The sequence below is a fragment of the Clupea harengus genome, chromosome 5, assembly GCF_900700415.2.
Source record: "Clupea harengus chromosome 5, Ch_v2.0.2, whole genome shotgun sequence".
NCBI lineage: Eukaryota > Metazoa > Chordata > Actinopteri > Clupeiformes > Clupeidae > Clupea > Clupea harengus.
In genome coordinates, this window is record NC_045156.1 from 9,016,863 (window position 1) to 9,024,953 (window position 8,091).

At 46.1% G+C, this 8,091-nt stretch overlaps 1 protein-coding gene across 8 annotated transcripts in view; it reads right to left on the bottom strand.

Annotated features, from left to right (window-relative positions):
- Positions 1–8,091, bottom strand: part of iqsec1b (IQ motif and Sec7 domain ArfGEF 1b) — a 196,159-nt gene that overhangs the window by 28,914 nt on the left and 159,154 nt on the right. Inside the window, exon 1 of one of the 8 annotated variants that reach the window (XM_031567604.2) lies at positions 1,048–1,175. The exons of the other annotated variants lie outside the window; for them this stretch is intronic. The gene's annotated coding sequence lies outside the window, so the exon portion shown is untranslated. Of the gene's footprint in view, positions 1–1,047; positions 1,176–8,091 lie in introns of those variants that run through there. 8 annotated transcript variants of the gene reach the window in all.

Consider the following 8,091-nt stretch of genomic DNA (forward strand, 5'->3'; position numbering starts at 1 on the left):
TAGGGACAGTAAACCTTCTTTGAAACCAAACAAGCCTCCACAGTGCAAGGTCATCAAAGAGAAGCCAGACTGACATTGAGCTGTGAAATAACACCGAACTCCCTCACCTACAGCCCGCGTTGGCGAGAGAAGGCAATACACAGCACTGCGGTGGAGTGGCTTACGACTCCCGGCTGAAAGAAATGATTGAGACAGAACAGGGACAGAGACGAGAGAGGTGACTGAATCCTTCAGCGGTGAAAGAGACGGAGCGAGAGTGGAATTCGGCACAAACAAGCCGACCTCGGCTATTTTGGAGTGCCGTCGGCATTCTATAGGGCTGTACAGATCATCACCCCACGCCTGCTTCAAAGTCCAGCTTCCTGTTTGGCTCCTTTTCATATCAGTGCTCACAGTTCCAGTGAAATGCTCTTGAACTTTGCCTACCTTTCCAGAGGTATAAAGGCAAGCGGCCACATTAATAGCCACACACACACACTCGCACGCAGACTGACAAGCACACTAAACAGGCTCGGACAGCCAGAACAGACAGAATGACAGATCAATCGAGAGCCTGTACACTCGCAGTACAAAACAGCATGAAATGACTCAATGCAAACACACCTTGAAAAGAACAGACAGCAGAGACCATTGTACCACTGTGCATCCTACACCAAATATTTGATTGGTTTCTAAGTTATGTCCTATTTTTCAGTGGTGTTCTTCCTATCGTATATATACAATCTCCCAAACAACACACACAAACAAATAAGCTAATCCATCTCCGTTATGTCACTGAACAACCCGTTCATTCCCATTTCCATTTCCAATGATTAGCATGACTGGGATGGTTGTTTTTCAATCTGACTTTCCTCATTCACCACCAATGGTTATTACAGCCAACGGCAGGAAAACAAACAAACAAAACAAACAAAACAAAGGCAAATCAGCCACCCGCAGGACCAGCAGCACCTCTGAATGCGAGCGCAACAGCAGGCATCTGAGATGTCAGGAGAAAGCCTCCAGAGGATACGCTGTGCATGGGGCTAGAGCCGCTGGAGCCCCTACCTGTCCACGCAGCCGTCCAAACGCCCACCTGAGCCAGTGATTGCTTTTCCAGCTGGTGTGATGGGGTCTGGCGGGGACTGGGCTGTGTCAGACCAAGAGCTGTGAACTGAACTACTCCTACACACACACACACACCGTCACACTGTTTTTCTTCCGCACCTATACTGTTTGTGGGATTTTTGGAGAGGGTCAAGGTGCAGCAAACTGGGAGGGACTATTTGTGTGTGTGTGTGTGTGTGTGTGTGTGTGTGTGTGTGTGTGTGTGTGTGTGTATGTGTGTGTTTGGTCACACCCTCTCAGTCTGATAACTGATGTCAGAACTAAGGAATGCAGCCCTATTAGATTCCTTCATTTAATTAAAACCCCCCTTTTAAAATGACAAATGAATGATTAATGAAAGTCTGCTTTCTATTAGTCTCTCAGTAACAGCTCATCCTCACACTGAGCCGGTGGGATGGCGGCTCCTCCATGATGGCTGCTGACTAGGTTCCGGAACCACCTAATAACACTTGGGTCGTTATTACGCTATTCTATCAGTTCTTCAGTAATAGTCCATTTTCCTTTTCACTTCAACCCATCAAAAGACTCCGGCCCAGCTCTGGCTCAGCTCTGGCCCAGCGGCACCTGTTCACTGGATCTGCAACATTAAGCCGGTCTCTCTCTGCCCCAGTCCTCCAGTGAGTCATACTCGGCACATCGGCTCTGGGGCAAGAAGATTAATATCTCAGATTAAACCTGGTTCCTTTAATGAAACAAATTAGCACGCTGCAGAGCGCTCAGTGTGACTGAGATGAGTAGAAAGCCGGCAACTGATTGAGTTTGTTAACGCAGAACTTCAGCATTTGAGCCGATAGCTTGGGCTGTGATGACTGCTTTTATGGTAAACCATTAGTGTGTGTGTGTGTGTGTGTGTGTGTGTGTGTGTGTGTGTGTGTGTGTGTGTGTGTGTGTGTGTGTGTGTGTGTGTGTGTGTGTGTTGGAAGGGTGAATTAAAGTTAACAGAAAGTGAATCATCTGAATGAAGAACTGGAGTGTGATTGGGTCGAATATTGAACAGAGGCTGACTGAACATGAGAAGATACCTTGGGCTGTTTGTATGGTAAACCGTTACCATAAAGATGACATTGGATGACATTTACAGAATGGGTATTAGCCTTTAGGAGTGCGCTTGTCCAGTCTGTGATATTTGGAGAAGAAAAAGCAATCAGGCTTGACATACACATACACATACATACACACACACACACACACACACACACACACACACACAACTGAGTGTGAGACAGAGGATGGGTGATTGAGATGAAATGGCAAATCATCACGTTCAGCCTGGACAATCCTCAAGGTTTTCACACCAATTTGGTCCTCGGAGCATGTCTGTCCACACCCTCTGAAAGCCTTCAGAAAACACTCCACTGCAAGAAGTGGATGGATAATGTCTCCATGACAACCGGCCATAGGCTCAGCCCCACTCGAGAACAGAGCTGGGGGCAATTGGGGTATTGATTGGTGGGCTATCACAGTCGGATGCGTCTTTGAGAGGTTTCATCTCTGGCATGGCACGGTGTGGCATCACAACACAAAACCTCTCTGACAACACGACACAAGACTGACCCCCCCCCTCCACAATTGTTGCCTGCAAAACTGCGGATCCCCACAGGAATAATTGCTTACACGTAAACCTTGACTGCAGGAATAAATGCTAACACGTAAACCTTGACTGCAGGAATAAATGCTAACACGTAAACCTTGACTGATTAAAAGAGAGACTGTCCAAAGCATACAAAAGGAATGGAGGTTGGTGTTTGAAGAGCCCAGTCTGAACAGCACAGAAGCTGCCTGTGGCTTTGACAGGCTGGCTCCGTGTACAACAGGAACAGGCAGAGGCACTGGCAGATGCTGAGACACTAAGACAGCAATCAGAGGAACATTCAAAGGGTCATAATTGACTGGGCTGATGCTTTAGACATTGTCTCTTAAAACGCATGTTCACAGATGAACACACTCTCACACACAAGGGAATATGAGGGATACTCGGACAAACATTGTCAACATGCAGGATGAGATGCACACACACACACACACACCTTATCTGAGTGGTTCCTGGAGAGCCGTGTATAGTAATGAGATGAGAGCAGTTCTGGTAATGTGTAATGGGCTTTAGGAGACTCACTGGGGTGCTTCCAGTGACACACCTGACAGCCCCACCCCCCAGTATCAGTGGAGCTGGGGGCTATAAGCCCTGACTGTGTCCATCAGGGACACACTCAAAGTGACACACACACACACACACACAGAGACACACTCACTCACTCACTCACACACACACACACACACACACACACACACACACACACACACACACACACACACACACACACACACACACACACACACACACACAGACATGGACACACACACACAGCCACCCTCTGCTCTTTCTGCTGAGGTGATGGATGATGCTATCTGTTCAGGTGGAGGCCCTGACTGGGCTGGAAATCAATGCATACACAATCACAACAAAACAATAGAGACTCCTACTCAAAGTCTGCTACTCAAAGTATGTGTGTGTGTGTGTGGATATGTGTGTGTGTGTGTGTGTGTGTGTGTGTGTGAGAATGTGAGTGAAATGTAGAGGTGATTTAAGGTTAAAGGAAATTGAATCATTGGACATGGTTGGGGGGTAAGTCCAGTATTTGGTTTCAAAAGGAAGGGAGCAATGATTATTGACTAGGAAGTGTTACCTTTTACAAGAAGTGCTTCTCTTATCTGTCTGGCAAAGGATTCTGCCAGAAATAGACAAAGAGAGTTTTGTCAAGGTGACACAAACTTTGTTTTGATACTCCAGGCAATGCTGACAGTGTTACCATGACAATGACACGCATACAGCAGAGGCTGACAAAATAGTTCCTTCTCTGAGGAGTACTCTTGAGGTTCTACTTCAAATCTTTTAAGATGCCAAGATGTTTACATATCCCCTGTAATTGTTCCTTTACATTACAGGACACTACAGTGATCCTATCACGGTGATCTAAACAAATCTTTATAGATATTTTAAGTATAACCATTTACGAATCTTCAAAAGGATGCTTTCTGAAACTGACAAAGACAGACTTTGTGTTATAGAGATAAGCAGATAAACAGGAGAGATAAAGGGAATGAGAAAGAAAGAAAGAAAGAAAGAAAGAAAGAAAGAAAGACATGAAGAGTAACTCTGACACTGAAAGTGAGAGACACAGAATCAGAGAAAGATCTGGAAAGAGATGGTGGCAGTCATTGGGTTTTTGCTCTTCCAAAAGACAAGTACAGCAAGCTCTCCTCAACAACACGGCCACGGCTCTCCTTTTAATTTGCCATCTCGGGTTTCTTTACAGGAGCCTGAAGGAAACAACTAATTGAATCTAACGAAGAAGAAAGAGTCCCTTAATCACACTGAAGAGTATGCTCTTAAACTGCAAGCAGGTGAACAGAGGACTTCATTGGCAAACAGACATATTGAGACTTTTGAGAGGAGGCCTTGCCCATAAGTTGCACTAATAGTGTTGTTGTTCTTTTGCTCATATTTTGAGCGCTGACTGCTATTCTATTTTTGAGAGTTGCCCCCTGCTTTGAGTGAAATACAGTCTCCCGCTGGAGAGTAGGTCTTTCAGGTCTTTCGGTAAAGCACAGGAGGGAAACAGTCACAGTCATCAGTGGTCCTGCTGCTGTGTCCTAATCAAAGGCAGAGAGCTGCAATCCCCTCCTCTGCCACCAGGGGCACCTATGTGCTGTGTTAAGGTGACTGGATGCTGTCAGACTTTAACTTCTCTGGTGTCCAGCTCACATTTCCACTTCAGAAGAGCAGTGGAAAATGGTGTGTGTGAGTGTGTGCAAATGAGAGAGTGAGAGAGAAAGAGACAGAGATGTACAGACAGATTGATTGAGTGCATGTGTAAAAGTGTGTGTGTACAAAGAGAGAACATGTATGTCTGTCTGTGTGTGTGTGTGTGTGTGTGTGTGTGTGTGTGTGTGTGTGAGTGTGAGTGAGAGAGAGAGAGAGAGAGAAAGAAAGAGAGAGACATGGAGACTGTCCAGAAAGCATGAATAAGGCACACAGTAGCACCCAAGGGCTCCGAGAAGCCTTGAAGCACACAGCTGAGATATGTTTCCTGCCCCAGCAAGGAGAGCGGTCATCTGGGTGTATGTGTGTGTGTGTGTGTGGAGAGAGTGGTGGTCGTCTGGGTATATATGTATGTATGTATGTGTGTGTGTGTGTGTGTGTGTGTGTGTGTGTGTGTGTGTGTGTGTGTGTGTGTGTGTGTGTGTGGAGCGGGTCAGACAGCAGCTGCTGTGGGCAGACAAGGGGTGCTGGTGGCTCAGGGGAGGGAGGGAGGCTTGTGGTCATGGGAACAAACCAGGTATCACAGGAAATGGTGGTCTCTCCCTTCCTCCCGCTCTTTTCCACTCTCTCCCTCCCTTTTTATCTATCTCTCCCTGTCTTCCTCCCGAACCCTCTCTCTACCCCCTCTTTCTTGTGCATTCTGTCTTACACACACTCTTTCTCTCTCCCTCTCCCTCTCTCCCTCTCCCTCTCTCTCTCTCTCCATGACTTCCATATACTATATATCTCTCTCTCTCTCCTGTTCAGTCAGGTTAAAAGAACAGCTGTCTGGTTCTTCTGAAGTCTGATGACCGTGGGAAAACATCAAAAGCCCCTTCTGAACATGAGCCTTAGCAGACCTTCCTATACTGGGCTCTGGGTTTCCGGGCTTCATGTTTAATGCTTATGTACGCATTAAAATCCTTAAATGTACACGCAAAAATATACCACTTCCGATGGCTTATATATCAATCAAATACCTGGTTTCTGTTTCCTTTGAACAAATTCAACAGAAAACACAAAAAATCCTCATGTCCTAATGCACTTTTTAAAAATTAAACAAATCTGAGAAACTCAGCCGCCGAACATGTGTGTGTAGGGAGGAGTTCCCCATGCTCATTTTCCTCTTTAATTACTATCTTTTTTTAATATAAAAAGAACCAGGCTTAGGTGCAGATGGCGAGATAATGAGCTAAAATAATTGGCTAATTTACATCTTGACACCCCCATTCACGTCACACATTAACTGCTGCCAAACCAGCCTGAACCTGTGTGATCCATGTGGGAGAATATCCAAACATTTCTGCTCATTAGAACTCTGGTGTTCATGGTCAGCTGCTAATGATGGACACCTTCTTTGGCACGCGGATCAATCTGAGCTCAGAGTCCAAACGCAAGAGAAAGAGAAACACGAACAGGGATTCTAAACTGTCTGTGTGTGTGTGTGTGTGTGTGTGTGTGTGTGTATGTGTGTATGTTTGTGTGTGTGTGTGTGTGTGTGTGTGTGTGTGTGTCTCTCGTTCGCCTGGCGCTGACCTGTGTCAAGCCTCCAAGACTAACAAACTAAATACCAACACAACATTTCCCTCATACTAATCACACTGGATGTGAAATGAATTACAAATTTTCTTTTTTTAAATCTGTAAGCTGTTCAGCTGTTCGAGGTGTTGCGATATGTCGTCCGTTTGCTTCAGTCAATCCAGTCAGTCAGTCAGTCGGAGTCCAGTGACCTTTAAGTGGCTATTTTTCTTTCATGCACTGCTATATTCCACTATGTGCACTATGCACTCCAAGCAACGGTCCATCAATAGAAAGGTATGCCCTTACTGTAGGCCCGCGTGCTTTATATGCTTATGGGGGCGGCCAGGCAAATCATTTCCTGCCTACTTGCACACAATCAATCAAAGCTATGCCTCTCCACGAGCACCAATACAACACTAATCCATATAAAAGCTCTTGTGGAGTCACAAACATGTGCAAGCATGGATGAGCACATTAAAAACAACACAAACAGGCGTACACAAGACTAATTGGAATTCCATGCGGCCAAGTCGCGATCGATTGATTTGAGCAGGTTTTATGCTCATGCTCGGCCCCCGCCGACACTTTCATAACTTAAGTGCCGGTTTAAAACCCTGGCTGTCTTGATTAACTGCGAGCTTATGGGGATCACAGGAAGACTGATCATCAGCAGGCACGTCACGGAGGCCAACCAGCGTGCCAACCGGCGGCATGGAGGGGGTCTGGGGGGGGTCTGTAGCATCATGCATAGAGCACTCGCTGTTCTCCATGAACCTCTATGTTTACGGACTTCATTCCAGGCCTGGTGTGCACACACGCTGCCCAGCTTCCGTTGGATGGTTTAGCGGAGGACATTAATATGAGTTTCTGTAGTGGCCTCTGTTGGGCATGCCAACTTGGCACCGCACTGGGACACAGGAAGTGCTCAGTCACAGCCAATGCGTCAGATCCGTCTCAAAATTACGCACACACACACACACACACACACACACACACACACACACACACAAGCACACACACACACACACACACAAGCACCCACACACAAGCACACACACACACACACTCTCTCACACACACACACACACACACACACACACACGCACACACACACACAAGCACCCACACACAAGCACACTCTCTCTCTCTCACACACACACACACACACACACACACACACACACACACACACACACACACACAAAAAATGGACTAAGTCCATTCCATTAACTTCTGAGTGAGACTACTTAATAGCTCCCACATTACCACTGGAGTACACAGCGTGTGTATATGGAAGTAAATGAAACCCATTTCATCTCATATCCAGATTGCTAAACACTGATCTGATCCAGCACACAATTCCCTCTGCAATGCACTTGCTAGCAAATTCCATGTAAATGTAAATGTAAATGACATAATTAGCACGTAGTATTAATAGCGCTTGGCAGGCAACAATAGGGCAGACAGCATTAGAAATAAATGGGATGTTCTGTTTAGTCAGGGAGCCTGATCCTCGGCAGATAACAGTAAAGGACGCATCATCTAGCAGCAGCACAGTAATGTAATCAAAGCATTCATGAGGTGCATTCATATCAGTCTTAAGGAAGGACCAGGAGGGTATCCCAACTCACTGCCTGTCCAGAAAGTACAATTCAAGATTAAGT